General features: G+C 42.1%; 1 pseudogene; it reads left to right on the top strand.

Annotated features, from left to right (window-relative positions):
• The first annotated feature begins 373 nt into the window (after positions 1–373).
• LOC123628206 lies at positions 374–8414 on the top strand (annotated as a pseudogene).
• The last annotated feature ends 3118 nt before the right edge of the window (positions 8415–11532 follow it).

The following is an 11532-nucleotide window of genomic DNA, read 5'->3' on the forward strand; positions in this document are numbered from 1 at the left end:
CTGTCTCAAAAGGAAATAGAATAAAATAATAATAAATAAAATAGAGGATACTAAAGGCAGGGTATGAATGAGGCAGCAGAAGAATGAACATGATTTAGAAAAATATAGGCCTGTAATATCCCCTTTGGGGAAGAGTTAGTGTTTACTCAGTTTTAGGTGGGAGAGTTGTATCATGTTAGGCAGAATTGTGACTTTGTTATTGTCTCTGCTTAGAGATTAAGAATGGTATAAGGTGATGTTCATGATACCAAAGTGACAAGGGGGGTATCACTTGTAATGTGCCAACTGGGCAAGGCCGAATTATATTACCCACAATTCTCTTTCTGGGACGTACCTGGTGTGCCACAGGAAGGTTCCTTGACGACTGCGGGTGATGGTTGAAGGACAGCGGCAGCCATTCACACACACTGCTGCTGGTCTGCCGATGCACCTTGTTGGTGTGAAGCAGCAGGCAGACCTGCAAGTTCTCTACCTTCCCCGGGATCCTTCTTCCGCTTCTCTATCTCCTGGGCCAGGTACGTGTGCTTACCTCCGTGACAAAGGGCCCTCCCTGGCTTCTGCAGGGTCTCACCAGGTCGAGGCAGCAAAAATGAACATGTCCTTGCAGGCTTGCAGATCATGTTGTGGGTTTCAGCCTGTTACCTCCCTATTCTCAGTTGAAGTGACCGAAGCCTTCTAGAGATTGCTGAACCCCCTTCCACGATTGCATAAGGCCAATTCCTTTTAACGAATCAGTCAACCTATCCCCTCCTTTCATTAAGCATCATTGTACCACCTGCTTATGGAGTTGTGTAGTTTTCCTCTGTGCTGATAGCTTGCGCACGCAGCCTGTCTTGAAAGCCAGCTTTTAAAAATTTTCCTGCTAAGTTCCATATTTCCTAATCAAGCATGAACAAATACCATTGTTGACAGTGAGTGATGTTTTGAAGTCTAAATCCTTATGCTCTCATCTTATGTTTTCAAAGAAAAGAGTACAAAGTATTTTTCAGTGAAGCAATAACAAAGCACAAGAAAGACAACTAGAAATTTCTCCAGTCTCAACGGACTTGTGAAAATCAATAAAATCTTTTATGTTTATATATGCAAAGTCATAATCCTTTTGTATACAAAATCTTTGCAAATTAATAACTTTACTGCTAAACATAAACATTAAACAAATACTACAAGATACTTTGTTTTTCTTTTTTAGTGCTTTAAAAGCATCGAATGTGCAAGTCATAGGTGGAGACACCGGCGTTATAGTAACTGCTACCACAGCTGCAAACAAGTACCTCAGGCCAAGTCCATGTAACAACTACCTTTATTATATATGTATCTGTATACACCCACAGGCACATAAGTATACATAATCACACCTCAAAATCTCCTATTAATTCTGCTTTTCTGGTTGAAGGCTGACGAATACAGATTTTAGTATTGAGACTGGTTGTAAAGGGCCAAATCTTTTTTTTTTTTTTTTTTTGAGACAGAGTCTTGCTCTGTTGTCCCAGCTAGAGTGCAGTGGCATCATCCTAGCTCACTGTAACATCAAACTCCTGGGCTGCGGTGATCCTCCTGCCTCAGCCTCCCGAGTAGCTGGAGCTACGGGCATGTGCCACCACACCCGGCTAATTTTCTCTACTTTTAGTAGAGACTGGGGTTTTACTCTTCCTCAGGCTGGTGTTGAACTCCTGGCCTCAAGTGATCCTCCCACCTCGGCCTCCCAGAGTGCTAGGATTACAGGCGTTTAAGTCTGGCAAAAGGGCCAGAATCTTAATGAATGATGCCTTCCTTGAATTCATTCTGTGTTTTCTGGAATGCATCTTTAATCTGATTAGAATTAGAGGCTTTAATGATCCTGTTCCCAGTGGTAAAGTGAGCACTGGTAGTCCACAGCAGGAAGTGGCAAAAGAGTTACTCAAATGTCCACCTTTAGATTCCTGTATCAAGTGCCTATAAAAGATAAGTCTCTGGGTGACCAAGTCTATGATACCTTAGAATAGTTGAATCATAATAATGAGTGTTAAGGAGTTGACTGGTTGTTTCTAAATGTGCCAGAGAACTTGAGGAAGGAAGATGATGACCGTGGGCCCTTAACATCTTGGCTCAAGGTCTGAACGGAGGACCTGAAAACTTCTATTACTGGCCTGAAACAAACTGCTGTCTCCTGTAGCCACTAGGCCAAAGTTTGGGAAAATAAAAACCAAAGTCTTTTCCTGTGAGTGGCTGAATTACAACACAAATTGAATCCACAACCTCACAGGGTCGCTTCTCTTAATGTTGGGGCACTAACTGGGAGACACAGGATACTGAAAATTGGAATGGGAAAATATGGGTGCACGCCAATGAATCTGGGCAACTTGAACCCTGTCTCAATAAGGGCTGGTATAATAAAATACCATAGACTAGGTGGCTTATAAACAACAGGAATGTATTTCCTACACTTCTGGGGGCTGGAAGTCCAAGATCAGGGTGCCTGCATGGCTGAGTTCTGGTGAGGGCCCTCTCCCAAGTTGCAGAATGTTAACTTCTTGGATCCTCACATGATGGAAAGAGGGCAGAAGAGCTCTCTGGGGTCCCTTTTAGATGGGCACTAATCCCATGCATGAGGGCCCCACCCTTGTGACCTAGTCCCCTCCCAAAGGCCCCACCTCCTAATACCACCACATTGGCATTAGGGTTCCAACATATGAATTTTAGGGCAACACAATCAGTCCATTGGAAACCCCTACATTCTGCGAGATGTCTTTGCCAACAGAAGCAGCCCTCCCACTCCTTCTTGAGAAGGTTATTTCCCCTTTGTCTGGAGAACCTGTACGGATCTCACCTGAGGTACTAGCTTTGCAAGGCACTGCTGATCCTCGTCTGGAGCTAACGCCACCATCGCTCATTGCTTCTTAACCTGCACTTAGACCCAAGTTCCCACAGGCCAAAAGAAGTGAGCTAAAAACTGAAAACCATGAGGCGTGACATTCATTACAAGAACTGCATGGTATTTTCAATATACAGTATATACAATGGCCTGGAGTAAAAGTGTGAGGATGGATCTTAAGGCTGGAGTATGAAGGCGGAAGCAATGTACTGCTGGATCTGGCGTCAAATATTTGCGTACAAGTTTTTTTTAGACATATGCTTCTATTTCCCTTGGATATATAGCTGGAAGTGGAATTGCCAGATCGTTTGGTAACTTTTTTGGGGGGGGGACTGAGTCTCGCTCTGTTGCCCTGGCTAGAGTGCCATGGTATCAGCCTAGCTCACAGCAACCTCAAACTCCTGGGCTCACACGATCCTCCTCCCTCAGCCTCCCAAGTAGCTGGGACTACAGACGTGCCCCACTATGTTGGCATGCTGAGATAATTTTTCTTTCTTTCTTTTTTAGTTTTTGCTTTCTTTCTTTCTTTTCTTTTCTTCTTTTTCTTTTCCTTTTTTTGTAGAGACAGGGTCTCACTATGTTGCTCAGGCTCATCTTGAACTACCAGCCTCAAGCGATCCTCCTACCTTGGCCTTCCAAAGTGCTGGAACTATAGGCATGAGCCACCACACTCAGGCTGTCTAATTTTTTTTTTATTTCAGCTCATTATGGGGGTACAAAAGTTCAGGTTATATATATTGCCCATGCCCCTCCATCCCCCTGAGTCTGAGCTTCAAGCGTGTCCATTACCTAGACAGTGCACATCACACTCATCACATAGGTATGCACCCATCCCCTCCCCCCATCCCCCCAAGTCAACTTCAAGCATGTCCATTTCCCAGACAGTGCGCATCGCACTCATCAAGTAGGTATACACCCGTCCTTTCCTCCCAACCCCCACTTCTGTCCGATACCCAATTGGTTTTATTCCCAAATGTGCACTTAGGTGATGATCAGGGAAACCAGTTTGCTGGTGAGTACATGTGGTGCTTATTTTTCCATTCTTGGGATACTTCACTTAATATAATGGGTTCCAACTCTCTCCAGGAGAACAAAAGGGATTCTATATCACCATTATTTCTTATAACTGAGTAATACTCCATGGTATACATATACCACATTTTGCTAATCCATTCATGAATTGATGGGTATTTGGGTTGTTTCCACATCTTTGCAATTGTAAATTGTGCTGCTATAAACATTCGGGTATAGGTGTCTTTTTTATAGAATGACTTTTGTTCTTCTGGGTAGGTGCCCAATAATGGGATTGCTGGATCGAATGGTAGGTCTACTGGAATCTGTTTAAGGTATCTCCATATTGTTTTCCACAGGGGTGGCACTAGTTTACAGTCCCACCAGCAATGTATGAGTGTTCCTGTCTCTCCGCATCCACACCAACATGTATTGTTTTGGGACTTTTTGATAAAGGCCATTCTCACTGGAGTTAAGTGATATCTCATTATGGTTTTGATTTGCATTTCCCTGATGATTAGAGATGTTGAACATTTTTTCATGTGTTAGCCATTTTTATATCTTCTTTTGAAAAATTTCTATTCATGTCCTTTGCCCACTTTTTGATAGGGTTGTTTGATTTTTTCTTACTGATTTTCCTGAGTTCTAAATAGATTCTTGTTATCAGTTGTTTATCTGATGTGTAGTATGGGAAAATTTTTTCTCATTCTATAGGTTGTCTGTTTACTCTCATGACTGTTTCTTTGGCTGTGCAGAAGCCTTTTAATTTAATCAGACCCCATTTATTTATTTTTGTTGTTGCTGTGATTGCCTTAGGGGTTTTCTTCATAAATTCTTTGCCTAGGCCAATGTCTGTAAGAGTCTTTCCTACATTTTCTTCTAGAATTCTAATAGTTTCACACTTAAGGTTCAAGTCTGTTATCCACCGTGATTTGGTTTTTGTGAGAGGTGAAAGCTGTGGGTCCTGTTTTAGTCTTCTACATGTGGCTATCCAGTTTTCCAAGCACCATTTATTGAATAAGGAATCTTTTCCCCAGAGTATGTTTTTGTCTGCTTTGTCAAAGATTAGATGGCTATATGAGGATGGTTTTATATTTGGATTTTCTTTTCTGTTCCACTGGTCTGTGTCCCTGCACTTGTGCCAATACCAAGCAGTTTTAATAATCACAGCCTTGTAGTATAGCTTTAAGTCTGGCAAATTAATACCTCCCATTTTGTTTTTGTTGCTTAAAATAGCTTTTGCTAAACGGGGTCTTCTCTAGTTCCATACAAACCATAAAACTATGTTTTCTATATCTGTGAAAAATGATGTTGGTAATTTAATAGGGATTGCATTGAATCTGTAGATCACTTTGGGCAGTATAGTCATTTTAACAATGTTGATTCTTCCGATCCACGAGCATGGTATGGTTTGCCACCTATTTACATGCTCTGCTATTTCCTTCCTCAGTGTTTCGTAGTTCTCCCTATAGACGTCCTTTACCTCCTTAGTTAAATACATTCCTAGATATTTTATTTTCTTTGTTGCTGTTTTGAAGGGTATTGAGTCCTTAATTTGGTCTCCATTTGACTGTTATTGGCATATATGAATGCCTCTGATTTGTGTGTATTGATTTTGTAACCTGAGACTTTACTGAATTCGTTGATCAGTTCCAGGAGTCTCTTGGTTAAATCCTTGGGGTTTTCCAGATATAACATCATATCATCAGCAAAGTGTGAGAGTTTGATCTCTTCTTTCCTTATTTGGACTCCCTTGATTCTGCTCTCTTGCCTGATAGCTCTCACAAGGACTTCCAATACTATGTTGAAAAGTAATGGGGACAGTGGGCAGCCTTGTCTGGTTCCAGTTCGACGTGGGAATGCTTTCAATTTTTCCCCATTCAGTATGATGTTGGCTGTGGGTTTGTCATATATGGCTTGTATCATTTTTAGATAGGTCCCATCTATGCCTATTTTATTAAGCGTTCTTATCATAAAAGGGTGTTGAATTTTGTCAAATGCTTTTTCTGCATCTATTGAGAGGATCATATGGTCTTTATTTTTCTTCTATTTATGTGGTGAATTACATTTATAGATTTGCATATGTTAAACCATCCCTGCATCTCTGGGATGAAGCCCACTTGGTCGTGATGGATTATTTTTTTGATAAGCACTTGGATTTGATTTGCTAGGATTTTATTGAGAATTTTTGCATCTATATTCATGAGGGATATTGGTCTGTGGTTTTCTTTTTTTTTGTTGCATCCTTTCCTTGTTTTGGTATCAAAATTATGTTGACTTGGTAAAATGTGTTGGGGAGAATTCCATCCTTCTCGATATTGGAGAATAGTTTATGTAGGATGGGCACCAGTTCTTCTTTGTAGGTACGGTAAAATTCAGGTGTGAACCCATCTGGTCCAGGGCTTTTCTTTTTGGGAAGGTTTTTTATTGCTGTTTCGATTTCAGATCTAGATATTGGTTTATTCAGGAATTCTATTTCTTCCTGGTTGACTCTGGGAAGGCTGTGTGTTTCTAAAAATTTGTCCATTTCCTCCATATTTTCCAATTTGTGTGCATAAAGATTTTTGTAGCATTCATTAATTCTTTGATGAAATACCAGACTGTTTTACAAAGATGCTGCACCAGTTTCTCCACATTTGACACCACTTGTTAAACACTTTTTAATAGCTGTGTCAGTGATGAGAAGTGCTATCTACTTGTGGTTTTGATTTCCATTTCCCTAATGTCTGATGATGTTGAGGATCTATCCACGTGTTTAAGGTTGTAGAAATGAGGTCCCCCATTCCTTGCTGCGTGTCAGCCAGGGGCCACTGTCAGCTCCTAGCACCTCCCACATACCTTGTCAGTGGACTCCTACATCTTTAAGGCAGTAAATCCAGGTCCAATCCCTCTTGTTCTTTGACTATCTTACTTCCTCTTCTGCTCTCTGATAGAGAAATCTGTTTGCCTTTAAAGGACTCAACTTAGTGTGTGAGACCCATGCACAGGGGCATCTCAGGGAAAACTGAGATACAGAGATTATGCCATCTGCAAAAGCCCATCTCTGCCTGTCGCTGCCGTTGTGGGCAGAGGCTGCGTGGCTGGGGCTTGGCGGTCAGTCGGGGCTCGGATGCGGGAGAGTGAAGAGGAGGCAGGGCCGCCCGCGGCGCGGGGAACCAAGCTGGGCTGCAGTGGGGCTCTGGCGCGGCTTCTTTCCGCCTGTGGTACTGAATAGAGAGGACCCAGGCCACGCCATGCCACGCCTCCTAGCCTGAGCTGCAGCTGCCAGGTGAGGCGGTGTGGAGCCCTCGCGGCCCCGGGCAGCTGAGAGCCTTTGGGCAGGCATTCCCGGGACCTGGGATGAGTCAGCAATGACAGCGGCCCGGACCAGCTCCGATTGCTATAGGCCAAACCATCAGCCCTGTGGTTTGCTGTCTCATTATGCAGACATTGTCTCCTTTCAGCATTCGGCCCGCCGCTGTACCTCAAGGAGTTTCAGAGCAATAGGCACACAGATTGCTCCAGAGACCCAGAGAAGAATGCAGCTTTGAAGATGGGATGCCTTAATGCCAAGAATCCCGACTCCTTTGGCCATTAGAGAGGCCAAGTTCTCCCAGTCAAACAACAGTGGTGGTGAAAGCTGCATTTTGTATGGGTCAAAATACTTCCAGAGGTCGGGTGCTGTGGCTCAAGCCTGTAATCCTAGCATTTTGGGAGGCACACACAGTGTGATCACTTGAACTCAGAAGTTCAAGACCAGCCTGAGGAAGAGTGAGACCCCAACTCTACTAAAAATACAAAAATTAGCTGGGCATGGTGCCACACCCCCACAGCCCCAGCTACTCTGGAGGCTGAGGCAGGAGGATAGCTTGAGCCCAGGAGTTTGAGGTTGCAGTGAGCTATGATCACACCACTGCACTCTAGCCAGGGCGACAGAGTGAGACTGACTCCAAAAAAAAAAAAAAAAAAAAAACTTTCAGGAGTAGGCTGGAATTAGACCTTTGCTAGAGGACAATCGTTACTACTTAACCCCAGACTTTTACCATGTCTTCAAAAAGATGTGGATATCAGAGTGGAGACAGTACCCTGAGTGTGATGTGCTCTCTCTAGGGACTTATACTGCCATTCTCAGTTCCTACAGCATTGCTGACAAGGTAAATATAAAAACTTGGAAATCCACAGAGCACAAGATGGGGTCTAGCCTTGACCCAGGGTGTCTATTTGAAACTGATTAAATGCACAAACTTTTTCTGTGTTGATGGTGATTATAACTGGGACTGGACTCTTCAATATTTGTATAATACCTTGGCTTCCAAAATTCTGGAAAGTGCTAGTTCCTCAAGTTTCCAGGATTATTCATGCTGGAGACTCTAGTATGCACCATTAGAAAACCTGTAGGCCATCCACCCAGAGTGCCCAAATGGAGTCACTCCTATTAACAAACAGTACTTCCTTCCAGAAACTCTATGGGTGAGAAGTTTACTATGGCTGCCATTTCCCCACCCAGGAAAAATGGAGAATGGGAGATGTTAGGGACCATGAACTCTGTAAAAGCTATAGAGGACTGCAGTGAAGAATTATAATTACAAAAGCATAAATGACAGTCTTCTATTTTTGATATTTGTCCACATAGGATATAACAGTCGAATATAAGGGCCGAGGAACTGGGTTTTGGCATTAATACAAAAAAAAATTAAAAACTTGTAAAGGTGTCCAAATATAATCATCCTTTCCATTTATACCTGATTAAGATTTAAAACTGAAGTTTTTAGTTGGGGGGTTGTAAAGCTCAACCTGTGTTATGTTAAAGGTAATCATTATTGTTAACTGACAAGAGAGTGGAGGGGAAACCTTCTTAAGTTGCATCTAACGATTCAGTTAATCGTTTTACCTGAAACTTTGTACAATTTTCCACTTTCAAGACTTATTTTAAGTGCTGCACAATTTATTTAAAATTGTCATCGTGATAAAAATGTATTACAATGAAAATGTTAGAATTTTAATGGAACAAGCCATTTCACTCTTGACACAGTTATTTGGAAGGGATTGCTTCACTGGTTTTACAATTCAAAAGTTGTTTGTTAAACATTCTGTCAGAAGAGAGTCATTTTCAGTTTTGCAGACTCCAGGATTATTGTATTAAGATTTGCCTGTGCTTTGGAACCTTCACAGAACACTTTCTTTTGAAATATATTTGATTGAGGCCGATCGCGGCAGCTCATGCCTGTAATCCTAGCATTCTGGGAGGCTGAGGCAGGTGGATTGTTTGAGGTCAGGAGTTCGAGACCAGCCTGAGCAACAGTGAGACCCCGTCTCTACTAAAAATAGAAAGAAATTATATGGACAGCTAAAAAATATATATAGAAAAATTAGCTGGGCATGGTGGCACATGCCTATAGTCCCAGCTACTCGGGAGGCTGAGGCAGGAGGATTGCCTGAGTCCAGGAGTTTGAGGTTGCTGTGAGCTAGGCTGACGCCACGGCACTCTAGCCTGGGCAACAGAGTGAGACTCTGTCTCAAAAAAAAAAAAAAAAAGAAATATATTTGATTGATAAGAAAGTTTAAACATTGTTTTCACCTCAATGTGGAAACACAGTCGTTTTGTTTTTCTTTTAGTGTTACCAAAATAAAATACTTATTTTTTCATTTAAAAAAACCCTTCACAGCAATACTCATATTAGTTTAGTGTTTGCTTGAATAACCAGAATACTGGATTCTTGAAGGGGCATGATTAGAATCCTGCCTACACACAAGCCAAAAGTGGACAGCTATAGTAGTACAGTGCCAACTGGGACAGCCCTGAAGGAACAGTGGTGAAGGGAAATCCTCCCAGAGGGAAGAACTTTGAGCAGTGCACTTGGTTGTTCCTTCTGACTGGAGAAGAGATGGCCAGAGGCATGAGCACCTATCCGTGCATAGGTTCTGTACCATTCATTGGCTGAATGGTTAGAGACTTTGAGGATACATGATTGAAAATTTGTGACAAAGAGGTCTTGGGAAGAGGTATGTGCATAGACCTGTCCAAATGGACATACGATGTGAAGATATTTGAGACTTATGAGAGTTCTCAGCAAAGCCTGACCTCAGCAGAGCAGAATTTTAATAATCTGATGGATACGATCCCCATTATCTGGATATCAATCAGCCTCTTTCCCCAACACTTGGGTCATAATCTTATGGGCTCAAGAACAAAGTGTCCAAGGTGGCAGGGATGGAGGTTACGCTCAGTGGCATGGACTTCCACTCACCAAGGCCAATCTTACTGCAGGCACTGCTGAGTGCTCAATCTGCCAGAAATGGAGACCAATACTGAGTCCCCAATATGGCATCAGTCTCCAGAGTGAAATGCCAGCTACCAGGTGGCAGGTGATTACACTGGACCACTTCTATTATAAAAAGAGCACTGCTTTGTTCTTATTCAAACAGACACTTAGCCTGGATATGGATTTTACTTCCTACCTGCAATGCTTTTAAGAAAACTAATATTTGTGGATTTGAAAAATACTTATCCACCATCATTGTATTCCAAACAGCATAGCATCACTTCTAAACAAATAACTCATCTCACATAAAATGACTGTGGGAATGAAGCAATGCTCATGGAATTCACTGGTCTTATTATGCTTCCCCTCATCCTGAAGTGGAAAGACCTTTGGAAGACCCAGTTATGTTCACATAGGTGACAATAAATTGAGGGTCTGGGGCAATAGCCCCTAGGAGATGGTAATGCTCTATCTAAGCATTCACATGAATAGATATATGATGCTGTTTCTCTCATAGCCTGGATTCACTGGTCCTGCAATCAAGGTGTAGAAATGGAAATGCCTTCCTTCACTATTACCCCTAGGGATATAATAGAAAAATTGCTGTTTCTTATCCCCATGATTTGATACTCTTCTGGATTAGAGATCTTAGTTCCAAAAGGAGAAATGCTTTCACCAGGAAAAACAACAACGACTCCATTGAATGGGAAGTTGAGACTTCCAGCTGGCCACTTTGGACTCCGCATCCTTCTCAATCAAGAGGCAAAGAAGGGCTGTACTGTACTGGCTGGGGCGATTGAACCTGACTATCAAAGGCGAATCGAGTTCCTAACACAAAAGGGGCTAAGGAGGCATATGTCTGATATGTCTAGAGCACTTCTTAGTACTTCCATGTTTTGTGATTCAAGCTAATGGATAATTATAATAACCCAATTAAGGCAAGACATCCAACGGCCAGACTATTCAGAAATGCAGGTTTGAATCATCCCCCTAGGCAAAATACCATGAACAGCTGAGGTGCTGCCTAAGGACGAGGGTAATGAAGAAGGCAGTTATAAATACCAGCTATGACATTATGACCTGATGCAGAAACCAGGACTGTAATATTATTTAGCCTGATGAGTTAATAACATAACCCTCCTCATGTGGGAAAACAAATAAGAAAACAAACCATATTTTCCAAGGTAATTCTTAGGACAAAAGCTCAGCTTTTTCTGACAGAGAATCATATCATTAAAGAGCTCCATTGATTTTTCGTAACCTCTGGAAGTCAATTCCCCTGACTGCCACATTCTAGGAAACCTCACCAATATCCAACCCCATTCTACAGCTCAGCAAACTTGTTTCTCACAGATAGTTGTGATAACATGATTAAATGCAATTAACTTTGTTGTGAAGGTGGTAGAAATTTATTTTTTTCTAATATCT

This window comes from Lemur catta, chromosome X, assembly GCF_020740605.2.
Source record: "Lemur catta isolate mLemCat1 chromosome X, mLemCat1.pri, whole genome shotgun sequence".
In the NCBI taxonomy this organism is placed as follows: domain Eukaryota; kingdom Metazoa; phylum Chordata; class Mammalia; order Primates; family Lemuridae; genus Lemur; species Lemur catta.